The sequence below is a fragment of the Schistocerca cancellata genome, chromosome 11 (genome assembly GCF_023864275.1).
Source record: "Schistocerca cancellata isolate TAMUIC-IGC-003103 chromosome 11, iqSchCanc2.1, whole genome shotgun sequence".
NCBI classification, from domain to species: domain Eukaryota; kingdom Metazoa; phylum Arthropoda; class Insecta; order Orthoptera; family Acrididae; genus Schistocerca; species Schistocerca cancellata.
The window spans coordinates 17,899,325-17,912,564 of NC_064636.1; the positions used below are offsets into that span (position 1 = coordinate 17,899,325).

The 13,240-nt window shown below is 39.8% G+C and overlaps 2 protein-coding genes and 2 non-coding genes across 6 annotated transcripts in view; 2 read left to right on the forward strand and 2 right to left on the reverse strand.

The window, feature by feature from the left end:
• The window catches only part of LOC126108445 (probable ATP-dependent RNA helicase DDX60), a 204,753-nt gene that overhangs the window by 54,574 nt on the left and 136,939 nt on the right, over positions 1 to 13,240 (forward strand). The gene's annotated exons all lie outside the window — the stretch shown is intronic.
• LOC126108447 (uncharacterized) overlaps positions 1 to 13,240 on the reverse strand; it is a 158,915-nt gene that overhangs the window by 4,089 nt on the left and 141,586 nt on the right. The window lies entirely within an intron of this gene.
• Trnas-cga (transfer RNA serine (anticodon CGA)) lies at positions 1,650 to 1,724 on the reverse strand. The gene has a single exon. It is a non-coding gene; the product is annotated as a tRNA-Ser (tRNA).
• Trnal-caa (transfer RNA leucine (anticodon CAA)) lies at positions 1,887 to 1,961 on the forward strand. The gene has a single exon. It is a non-coding gene; the product is annotated as a tRNA-Leu (tRNA).

The following is a 13,240-nucleotide window of genomic DNA, read 5'->3' on the forward strand; positions in this document are numbered from 1 at the left end:
TTTTTAGTCAATCTTGAAAAAACAGCAAATAGCAGTATGTTCTAGCTACATCTCATCACGATTCTGAACATTCTGGAAAAACTTTTGTATAGTTACTGGGACAATTCTCCCACTGTGTTGCAAAATAATACCTTATGACTGGAAAGCATTGTAGTAGTACTCCATCAACAGCTGGAAAAAAGCTCAGTCATCCATGTGTTCAGTAATACAAAATTCAAAAACTCCTTAAATCCTGTACTCTTTTTGAATGGCTTGAGAAATAGTTATAAATTTATTAAAAAAAAACTTCTATAGTGAAAAGTTGAAATTTATCAATTGCAAACTTAGATGTATTGTGAATTTTATGAGCTGAGCAACATGCTGGGATTAAAAAATTATTTTAATTTCTTAACAGAGTAAATACTGAATGTTTATTCCAAAGTTGACAGGTGCACATCAGCAGAGTATGAAAATTTTATTGAGGCTTAAATTGTGCATTGTTAATCTATCTTTAATTTGATCTAAATAGCATTTGCAGACTCATGACTTCACTATAATAATCCAAGAGCATATGTACTACACATTTATTAAAATGAAATACCTAATAACTGGAAACATTTTAGTGAGTGCACAATTAAAGGAGTCACTCACTTACTCCTTGGCACTACAGCCCGTGTAGGGCCTTGGCCTCTACGATGATCGCAGCCCAGTCCTGAATATTTTCTGCTCATTTCCTCCATCTCCTGACTCCAGTCTTTCTCAAATCGTTTTCCACATCCTCCAGCCACTGTTTCCGGGGTCTCCCTTTGCTCCTTTTGCCACCTGGATTTCCTGTGTAAACCTTCTCGACAGCTCGATCCTCCGACATTCGTTCTACGTGGGCCAGCTGTCTCAATCTGTCACACTTAATTCCAGTCACTGAGTCAGGATTTCTATGCAGTTCTTCCAGTTCCTTGTTTCTCCTTATCCTCCACTGCCCTACCTCATACACGGCTCCAAAAATCTTTCTTAATATTTTCCTCTCCCATCTTCTCAAGAGCTCTGCTTCTGCTACAGTCATTGTGCATGTTTCTGAGCCATACATTACCACCGGTCTTATGACTGTTCGATAGACAGTCACCTTTGATTTTCTGCTCAGGCTACGTGACTGAAGGATCTCGATCAGGGCCCAGTAAGCTCTACTTCCTGCAGCAAGCCTAGATTTTTATTTCTTCTACTGTTCTGCTATCCTCTGTAACCAGCATTCCCAGGTATTGGAACTTTTCACATCTCTCATAATTGCCCCTGTTCAACATAATATATTTCTCTTTAACAACAGAATTTTTCCTGGAAGCAAAGAGATACTGTGTTTTGTTATTTAATCTAAGTCCCAACTGTTCTGCCTCCTTTTCCAGTCTGCCAAATCCTCCTTCCATTTCTTTCAAACTTCTAGACAGCATACACACATCATCGGCATAAGCTAGGTTTTGGTGCATACGGTTAAACAGAGTGCCACCTCGGTTATCAGTCTTCACCCTTCGCGTCTCTCTCTCCGACGCTTTGTTGAAGAGTAGCGTGGATAATACATCAGCCTGTCATAGCCCTTGGTTGACCCCAAATTCTTTAGAAAGTTTTCCTTCTACTTTTATCTGGCATTTTGTACTTTAAACTTCCTGGCAGATTAAAACTGTGTGCCGGACCGAGACTCGAACTCGGGACCTTTGCCTTTCGCGGGCAAGTGCTCTACCAACTGAGCTACCCGAGCACGACTCACACCCCGTCCTCACAGCGTTACTTCTGCCAGTACCTCGTCTCCTACCTTCCAAACTTTACAGAAGCTTTCCTGCGCAGGAGAGCTTCTGTAAAGTTTGGAAGGTAGGAGAAGAGGTACTGGCAGAAGTAAAGCTGTAGGGACGGGGCGTGAGTCGTGCTCGGGTAGCTCAGTTGGTAGAGCACTTGCCCACAAAAGGCAAAGGTCCCGAGTTCGAGTCTCGGTCCGGCACACAGTTTTAATCTGCCAGGAAGTTTCATATCAGCGCACACTCCACTGCAGAGTGAAAATCTCATTCTGGCATTTTGTACTTGTTAGGGTCATTTGTACCAGTCTGATAAGTTTACTTGGCAATTCCATCTCCATTATGGTGTCATATAGCTTTTTCCTTTTAACACTATCATAGGCCTGTTTAAAATCTGCAAAAAGCTGGTGTACATCCACATTATATTCATAACGCTTTTCCATTATTTGCCTTATAATGAAGATCTGGTCAGTTGTTGATATGCACCGTCAAAAACCACACTGGTAGTCTCCGAGTATTTCTTCTGTAATTGATGTAAGTCTCATAGCAATGACTTTGGGTGACACTTTGTACACCATGCTGACTAAAGCAATACCGCGATAATTTTCATAGTTTGCTTTGTCCTTCTCATGAATCGGGCATGCAATGGCCATGTTCCACTGTTATGGCATTTCTTCCTTTTCCCATATTTCCACTATCAGCTGATGTACCAATCTTGTTACATGTTCACCTCCACCTTTGATCATCTCTGCTTTTAATTGCCTTCCTAACTTCCTCCATTTTTGGTATAGGTACAGGTCTTTCATCCTCACTAACATTCTGCCATGGTTGGTCACAGAGGGATCACTTGTTGAGTAAAACATATTTCTATCAACAAGGTCTGTAATATGTTAAGTTATTAAGAAGGTTGCAAGCACATTGGTAACTATTGATGTTGCTTTTGTTCTTCCCAAAGAAATATTCCTAGCAATTTCTGTATCTGGAAATATCATGGGCAGCAATTTTGAATCACAATCAAAATAACGGTAAAGCACATTGTGTACAACATTGTGATACATCTTGGTCAATTCAGAAAGTGTAAGTTTATCCTGGCGCATGATGTTTTGAGAATTCACCCAAAAAATTAAGTTATTTTCTTGTTCTTGACTGAGAGACTCACATTATTTTTGTGTTCTTGCCCATTTACATGTTTAGTGATATTATTAAAGCCTCCATGACCAACACTAAATGTCTTATTACACATTGTTCACATGACTCTGAACCGGTTATTTGCACATGATGCCAAAGATTTATTTCCCACTTTGAATTGTGTCCACATAAATGCTTTTTAGTTCTGGAGGTACTTTCTGATTTAGTCTTCTTCTTCTTTTTGCTACTATCTTCTCGTGAATCATATTCATTTTCTGAAATGTCCATTTTCACTTATAACGACAAATTACAACGTATTAAATTGACTTGTGTAATGTAGCCTAAAAATACAACAGCTGAACTGACAACCAAAAAACTACTGAGATGAGTAACATAAGATGAATGTGCATGTCATTGTGCAGGACAAACTTGGTCCCGCTCGGGACAGTTTAAAATGTATCGAAATGTGGGACTGTCCCACGAAATTTGGGACGAGTGGTCACCTGAACTTTGGCATCCAGTTGTTGGTTTAGTTAACATTGAGCTAAAGCCAGCGATGGGAACAGTGCAACGCATGTGGCCAGAGGGTGACGGCAGGGGGGAGGGGGGGCTAGGTGTCTGAGTGGGCACATTGTGGAGCGGGGGTGAGGCATCTTTGCATCTTTTGTATCCTCACTAGCTTAATATTTCCAATGCTGCTGTGAGTTGTAGGCAACATAAACTGCTTTCGGTTATATGTCAACAAGGAAATTGCTCATAAGAAAGAAAGAAGTGTGGGTAGTGAGAAAAAACCAGTTTCAGTGAAGAAATTAGTATTTCACAGGATCTATACACTCCAGGAAAAACCTGAGAATTTTTTAGATTTATGGGAATTTTTCATTTTTTTGGTTTACAGTTAAATTATAGTAATTTTGACATCAGAAGAACAGGTAACTCTAACAAAGAATTTTACTTTAGCATGCTACTGCAGAATGATACTACAGCAGTAAAACGTAAATGAAGAATAACGCCAAAATTAAACTTAAGTTGCAAAGAAAATGCACCACTTACAACAAAACAGAGTACACACACAAGTGTCTGCTGATAGCAAAATGTGCCGGATGCTATGAAATACTTCTTAACAACAAAATGCTTTTGATACATTTTTCTTGTGGGCCTCATTTCGGTTAGCGAGATGACACAACTGTTAACACTTGTAACAGGTCACAGGAAAATATTGTGAATGGTAGTTTGAGAAGCATTACTTTCAAAGTAGATTTCCTTTTATGCAACACGAATTATGTTACGTGTGAGAATGTGTGATGAATTTCTTAAATCACAGAGTGTTAGACTCTCACTCAAAACTTAATTCAAAATTTAACACTGAGGACCAGCCACTTAGAAAAATTTTGGAGGCATAAGACCAGCCATTTATTCTGTTATTTAATATTTTACTAGCACATTTGTGTCTGATATATCTTAAAGAGTAACATTGCTGAAAAAGACCACGTTTCAAGGTTAACTTTTCATATTTATTTCAGTTCTTTTGTGGATTATGAATTACGGAATAACGATGGTGGGAAGTATAATTATGCTGAAAGAAAAAGTGAAGCGAGTTGTTGAGCAATTGCACACGTAATTGGCTATCCTATGGAAAAGTTGAAGTGTGCAGTGGAACGTGTAGTCAGCCAGTTAATCCATGAAATGTTTGGTGCACAGCCGCTTGTTAGAAATATTCAGCTGCAGCAGTTTAAGCTGTGTTCTTAGGATCCTGCCTAGTCACAACCTCGGGGGGAAAAAAAAAGGTAAAATATTTTTGACGGCCAATATTATGTGTGAAAGCTTAGCTTTTCTTGTAGCTGTGCTTTATGTATGTTAATTTCAACAATCAAGTTTTTCTTATTTGTGTGCCGGCCCAGTGGTCGAACAGTTCTAGGTGCTTCAGTCTGGGACCGCGCGACCGTTACGGCTGCAGGTTCGAATCCTGTCTCGGGCACGGATGTGTGTGATGTGCTTAGGTTAGTTAGGTTTAAGTAGTTCTAAGTTCTAGGGGACTGATGACCTCAGATGTTAAGTCCCATAGCGCTCAGAGCCATTTGAACCTATTTGTGTGTTTGCACTACTGAAGAGTGTTGTCACTGTTGGCTGACTACATCATGTGTCCTATGCTTTGAATATGTGCTGTGATTGGTTGGTGCGATCACATGTCATGAGCTATGATTGGCTCACAAAAGGGCACTTTAATCTCTTACTTTAGTGCACTGGAAGCTACTGTCACTATGTTTACATGGGCTCGCAAAACCAGATTACTTAGGCTAGTTTCCCAATACAGCTGTTGGTTGGACATGTAAACAGTCCAAAATCGATTCTGGAAATCTGCTTCTTGCTGCCGGAACCATTTCCTCAATTGATTTTCAGTGCCTTGTAAACTCAAAGCCATTTTTGAAATTGCTTAGACTGTCAGGCTAAGGCTTGTTTTAAAAAAATTCAGTTGATATAGATAGTGACTTTTTGCACTGTGAAGGAGAAGTAGAAATATTGCACTGAGTGTGAAGCTGCCTGCTTCTAATATTTAACTGAAGAGAAATAGCGAGTGTGAGTGCCAAATCAGAAACTGAACAGCTCATTTATACCAAATTTCACTGAGCTGGCAAATCTGATTCAGGTCTTAACATGTAAGTGCATTTCTGAAGATGGGTCGCCTGTAAACATAGTGTGTGCTGTATGTGGTGGAATTCCTATTTATGCTTCCGTGATGTGAAAATATGCAGTGTAAATGTTGCTGCGTGTCAAAGATCTTTCCAAAAAGCAAAGTTATTTGCAAGGCTTCGGTTCCTAAAGTGCTGGGAAGTTCTGTGCTGGTGTATAAAACCTTCACCATTCAAAGAGTTGATAAGTTTTACAGATCTGAATGGAAGTATGTCACTTAACACAGGAAAAGGTTACTTTCACCAGGAGTATAGTGTATTTTCACCTGGAAAAATGTGTATTTTTAACCAGGAAATCCAGTTTATTGTTCTTTGGCTGTGTATACACGCTGAACTCATCTCCGTGTATTTTTAGTCTGCCTTTTCACAGACAGGGAGTTCATCATACGACTGAGGTGTGTCCCAGCACAGGGTCCTACCCCGAGGCAATCACATAAAGTGCCTACTGCAGGAACTTCTGGCTGATGGCCGATGACACTACATTACGTGCAGATGATTCTGTGACGGGGAGAGATCCATTTGTGTCTGTTGGCTGCTGTGAGATACTTACCTTCCAGGGATATCGCCAGCTTGTTTATCTCCAACCAAATGTGTTCCCAGACAGTAACATAGCCTCCAAAATGGAGCTTCAGAAGTCAATAGTATTGTTTTGAGACTGGAACCATTTTTCACTTAACAACTATACGATTTTGTTGCTGCTTGTGACATGTTATTTATTGAGTATGATCTCCCAAATGTTAGTAAGGCATTCGAAAGAGAGCTGAAAAGCAAGCTCAAAGTCAAAGGAAATCCAGATTCCCGTGTTTATGGACTTTCGGACAAGAGTCTTACATTCGTTGTGTGGTGACTTTCAGACAGGTTTTACTAATATTGGTTGGAATCTTGTTCAATTTCTGAGAGATTTGTATGATCTATTTAAAAATATTCCTACTTGCCAAGCTGATTTCAACCATATTACAAGCACCTCTGTTTTCCTACAGAAGTTTTGCTCTGTTTTTGCTCGGAAAATACAGTGGTATCAGTCTGAGCTCAGCAAATATTAAAAGCTGTTTAAAAATGTGTAAAGGAATTAGGAACAGAAGTAGGTAAGACTGAAACCTGAGATCAGTGCTAGAATTTGTAAGAGTCGTAGCTACCAAGTGTGTGTGTGTGTGTGTGTTTGAGGGACAATATACTGATGGCTGATGTCACCATTTTTGAGACTAGATGCTCAGTTTGTGTCATTTCTGACTAAGTTTCAGTCTGATGATCCCTTATTCTGTTTCTCTATAGTCCCTCTAGTTTGTGGTCAGAGAGTTACTGAGAAAATTTGTCAAACAGGAAATTTTTAGGATCAGACTAGCTTCAAAATAGATGTGAATGATGACATTAACTAGTTCCAACCTCAAAAAGTGGACATCAGGCACAGAACCAAAAAACTGTGGATGAATGTGACTTATCGAAGAAAGGTATCTAGACATTCTGGAATGAGCGCCTTACGTTTGTGAAGAGTATGGTATCCAAAATCATCATCATCATTTAAGAATATGCCTTTCAGTGTTCCCCCTTATAAAATACCTCCATGATACCCTATTCAGTGCTAACATTGGTGCCTCTTCTGGTGTAAGCCTATTACTTCAAAATCATTCTTAACCGAATCTAGGTACCTTCTCCTTGGTCTACCCCGACTCCTCCTACCCTCTACTGCTGAATCCACGAGTCTCTTGGGTAACCTTGCTTCTCCCATGCGTGTAACATGACCCCACCATCTAAGCCCGTTCGCCCTGACTGCTACATGGTATCCAAAATTCTGTATAAACTGCCTCTGGTGTATCCTTTTTCAGAGGGCATTCCAAAAGTGACAATGCCACCTGTGAGAAAAGGCTGCCCACAAGAAAAGACAGTTAGGCATAGCATTGACACACCTCACTACCTTAAATTGCTTTGGTGGTTGTGAGGCTGATACCATTTCCCCTTAGTTCCAAAATCTAGTCATGTCGGTAAAGGAAATCATTAAAGAATTTGATGAGGATTGTGTTTGCATCAGTCAATTCTGGATGATGGTCATTCAGGTCAAAAATGGACTTGCAAGTGCAAAGAGATTTATCATATTTGCTTGCAGTCTCTTCCATGGCAATACCAGCCTCGAAAGAGGTTTCTCCGACAATTCTATTCTTGTCAAAAAAAACCTCTCATAGTTGTTCATGGTGCAGTCAAGGTCACAGAAGTGTTGTATCTCTATCTGTCACAAAGCACTTAATAAATAGCAACTGAGAAGTGCGCAAACGAGAATGACAGGAAGAAGAAAGTGATTAGAGAAAAGGTAAGATTTCTGAAAAGTATGGAAACAAAACTCATGGGAAGTGCTGAGAAAGAGGTTACTCAGATTGAAGAAGTAGTTCTATCACTAAAAACTAACTGCTTCATTTAATAACTTCATTAAATGTTCATGTATGTGCCCTAATCAGACTAGTTTATTACTGTTCTTCCATAATTGTTTTGCTGAAACCGCATTTGAACTGCATCCTTAATCTCTTTGTAAAAATCTGATTTTTTACTTAAATGGATAATGCTCTTTGCTTTTATGTCTATGTCCTCACAACAATTGATTACTCCTAGAGTAAATGTTTATTAATAATGTTTTACTTCATTGCAACCTAGTCTCATTCTAATTTTTCTGTAATTTTTTGTTCAAATTATATTTTACATTTCATTTTATCATCAGATCCCTGATATGTTTATTTCTTGGTTAAAATTAACCATATTCATTTTAAGTTTTTTTCTGTATGTAGCCCCCATTATGTTCCTTTATATTGACAAAATTTTTAGGATTTGTTGTAAAACTGATGAAAATTAGGTAGAGGCTAACCACAGTATAACCTTGGAAAAATCAAAATTGACCTGGAATTTTTTTAATATCCTGTTTCTGAAACATAGAAAAAAACTGCAAATAAGATTGAAAGTATTTAAAAGTAGATTGGAGAAACAACGAAAAAGAAAGCCTTGACAAGGATACAAGACGTCTAAGAGTGTGTTGCGTTGGAATGTAGAGGAGAAGAGATGTTGTTGTTGTTGTTGTGGTCTTCAGTCCAGAGACTGGTTTGATGCAGCTCTCCATGCTACTCTATCCTGTGCAAGCTTCTTCATCTCCCAGTACTTACTGCAACCTACATCCTTCTGAATCTGCTTAGTGTGTTCATCTCTTGGTCTCCCACTACGATTTTTACCCTCCACACTGCCCTCCAGTACTAAATTGATGATCCCTTGATGCCTCAGAACATGTCCTACCAACCGATCCCTTCTTCTAGTCAAGTTGTGCCACAAACTTCTCTTCTCCCCAATCCTATTCAATACTTCCTCATTAGTTATGTGATCTACCCATCTAATCTTCAGCATTCTTCTGAAGCAACACATTTCGAAAGCTTCTATTCTCTTCTTGTCCAAACTATTTACTGTCCATGTTTCACTTCCATACATGGCTACACTCCATACAAATACTTTCAAAAATGACTTCCTGACACTTAAATCTATACTCGATGTTAACAAATTTCTGTTCTTCAGAAACTCTTTCCTTGGCATTGCCAGTCTACATTTTATATCCTCTCTACTTCGACCATAATCAGTTATTTTGCTCCCCAAATAGCAAAACTCCTTTACTACTTTAAGTGTCTCATTTCCTAATCTAATACCCTCAGCATCACATGATTCAATTTGGCTAAATTCCATTATTCTCCTTTTGTTGATGTTCATATTACATCCTCCTTTCAAGACACTGTCCATTCTGTTCAACTGCTCTTCCGAGTCCTTTGCTGTCTCTGACAGAATTACAATGTCATCGGCGAACCTCAAATTTTTTATTTCTTCTCCACGGATTTTAATACCTACTCCGAACTTTTCTTTTGTTTCCTTCCTTGCTTGCTCAAAATACAGATTGAATAACATCGGGGAGAGGCTACAACCCTGTCTCGCTCCCTTCCCAACCACTGCTTCCCTTTTGTGCCCCTCGACTCTTATAACTGCCATTTGCTTCCTGTACAAATTGTAAATAGCCTTTTGCTTCCTATGTTTTACCCCTGCCACCTTCAGAATTTGAAAGAGAGTATTCCAGTCAACATTGTCAAAAGCTTTCTCTAAGTCTACAAATGCTAGAAACATAGGTTTGCCTTTCCTTAATCTTTCTTCTAGGATAAGTCGTAAGGTCAGTATTGCCTCACGTGTTCCAACATTTCTACGGAATCCAAACTGATCTTCCCCGAGGTCGGCTTCTACTAGTTTTTCCATTCGTCTGTAAATAATTCGCGTTAGTATTTTGCAGCTGTGACTTATTAAATTGATAGTTCGGTAATTTTCACATCTGTCAACACCTGCTTTCTTTGGGATTGGAATTATTATATTCTTCTTGAAGTCTGAGGGTACTTTGCCTGTCTCATACATCTTGCTCACCAGACGGTAGAGTTTTGTCAGGACTGGCTCTACCAAGGCCGTCAGTAGTTCTAATGGAATGTTGTCTACTCCAGGGGCCTTGTTTCGACGCAGGTCTTTCAGTGCTCTGTCAAACTCTTACGCAGTATCGTATCTCCCATTTCATCTTCATCTACTTCCTCTTCCATTTCCATAATATTGTCCTGAAGTACAGCGTCCTTGTATAGACAATCTATATACTCCTTCCACCTTTCTGCTTTCCCTTCTTTGCTTAGAACATGGTTTCCATCTGAGCTCTTGATGTTCATGCAAGTGGTTCTCTTATCTCCAAAGGCCTCTTTAATTTTCTTGTAGGCAGTATCTATCTTACCCCTAGTGAGATAAGCCTCTACATCCGTACATTTGCCCTCTAGCCATCCCTGCTTAGCCATTTTGCACTTCTTGTCGATCTCATTTTTGAGACGTTTGTATTCCTTTTTGCCTGCTTCATTTACTGCATTTTTATATTTTCTCCTTTCATCAATTAAACTCAATATTTCTTCTAAAAAGAAAGATGATGAGACTTACCAAACAAAAGCGCTGGCAGGTAGATAGACACACAGACAAACACAAACATACACACAAAATTCTAGCTTTCGCAACAAACGGTTGCTTCGTCAGGAAAGAGGGAAGGAGAGGGAAAGACGAAAGGATATGGGTTTTAAGGGAGAGGGTAAGGAGTCATTCCAATCCTGGGAGCGGAAAGACTTACCTTAGGGGGAAAAAAGGACAGGTATACACTCGCACACACACACATATCCATCAGCATATACACAGACACAAGCAGACATTTGTAAAGGCAGGCTCACAGCACTGTACTGTACAAATCCAACGCCTCTCTCTCTCTCTCTCTCTCTCTCTCTCTCTCTCTCTCTCTCACACACACACACACACACACACACACACACACACACAATGTATTTATCTCTCTCTCTCTCTCTCTCTCTCTCTCTCTCTCTCTCTCTCTCACACACACACACACACACACACACAGATACCCCCATTTCCTAAACGTCACAGGTCCTTTTAAATTCTTCTTCCAGGGGGAGGAGCCATTGGCTATGCAAGCTTGCATAAATCTTGTAACTTTTGTATGTGTGTTTCCCTGCTGCTGCTTAGTGAGTCGATTCTTTATCTGTCAAATTATATGAGAAAGATTGGATTAGATATACTTCTAAATCACAAACCCACACAAGATTTTTATGGATGTCGAGCCTCGCTAATATCTCCTCTCCCCTTAGGGTCGCTGACAAAACACGATATCAAAAACTTTCGAGCTGTTGGGCTGGGCTAATTTACATATAGGTTGCACATTTGATTACACACATATTTTCAAATTCCCAAATGGGATTAATCTGAAGACAGTCACGATTGATAAATTTTTTACTCTGTTAACATCACAGTGCAACCATAATTCTGGTAAATCACCAGAAGATTTAACATCTGCACAGTTACGGCCAACTGCCAGTCAATAAACAGTTATCAAAACACGAGCTCATTTAAATGTAAGTTCACGTAACATGCAGTAGTTTGGACGTTTAGCACAATAATCAACAATTCTGTAAAATCCCTTGTTAAATACAATTATCATAACTTTTAAATACTCTAATTGTCTAAGGCATCAGATAATTCCAAAAATGTCAGACATGCTCATACATCTCCACTTTGGTCTCCACATAAACAAATATGAATGAATCCTGCGACATACTGCTATGTGTGGTGTACTGCCAAAGATATTGGGCAAACCTTCAATAGCATTCAGTTTCCTTATGCTAATTTGATCAGTAATCTATCTCTAACAAAGGCAAGGCAGGCTAGCATGTAGATGGCTATCTGAAAATGAACTAGTATTATTATTATTATCATTGTTGTTATCATCATCATCATCATCATCATCATCATCATCATCATCATCATCATCCCAATGTGGTTAATGCCACACAACTGCACATACAGCTGTCAACATGGTGAAGGCCAAATACATTTGGTCAATTGTGGAGGGCATAATAACCATCCAGTCAGAATATGCTATACAAAATAACAGGTATGCACAAATCAGTCTTGTGGCTTAAGACATGTCCCAGAAAGGAAAACAAAAAGCTCCGAATAACTGGTTGCAGCACACACCGTGTCTGATACATCTCACTGCCAGTGACTTCAGTCAACATCTGTTATTCAGAATAGAGTTCAAAACACCAATCTCACATAAAGGAATTAAAGTACAGGAACAGTTCAGTACCTTGTCCTTTGTAGCCGCAGAGTACACTATGTGCCCCACATTCCTTATGACAACAGCTACAATAAGTACAGGCCTCCACAATGTCTTGCTTCAGCTCTGAACGTAATATGACCAAAAGATGGTTCTTTCCATATAATGGCCACTCTGATCATTTCCAGTATGAACATGAAGTTTCAATTGCTTCCCTGAAAACAAAGTTGCATGATGGCCTTTAGCAAAACTGGCTTCTTTTCACGAGCCCACGGTGACTGTGTCCTGTCCACAGCACACTACCTGAACTCTTGAAGACTAACTCTAGGCGACTAGACTGAAATTACGCTCTGCACCGTGTGCTGTATTTTACAATTTCTTTTTTTCTCAGTACTTTATAACACCTCCCCCCATGAACCATGGACCTTGCCGCTGGTGGGGAGGCTTGCGTGCCTCAGCGATACAGATAGCCGTACCGTAGGTACAACCACAACGGAGGGGTATCTGTTGAGAGGCCAGACAAACGTGTGGTTCCTGAAGAGGGGCAGCAGCCTTTTCAGTAGTTGCAAGGGCAACAGTCTGGATGATTGACTGATCTGGCCTTGTAACAATAACCAAAACGGACTTGCTGTGCTGGTACTGCGAACGGCTGAAAGCAAGGGGAAACTACGGCCGTAATTTTTCCCGAGGGCATGCAGCTTTACTGTATGATTAAATGATGATGGCGTCCTCTTGGGTAAAATATTCCGGAGGTAAAATAGTCCCCCATTCGGATCTCCGGGCGGGGACTACTCAAGAGGATGTCGTTATCAGGAGAAAGAAAACTGGCGTTCTACGGATCGGAGCGTGGAATGTCAGATCCCTTAATCGGGCAGGTAGGTTAGAAAATTTAAAAAGGGAAATGGATAGATTAAAGTTAGATATAGTGGGAATTAGTGAAGTTCGGTGGCAGGAGGAACACGACTTCTGGTCAGGTGACTACAGGGTTATAAACACAAAGTCAAATAGGGGTAATGCAGGAG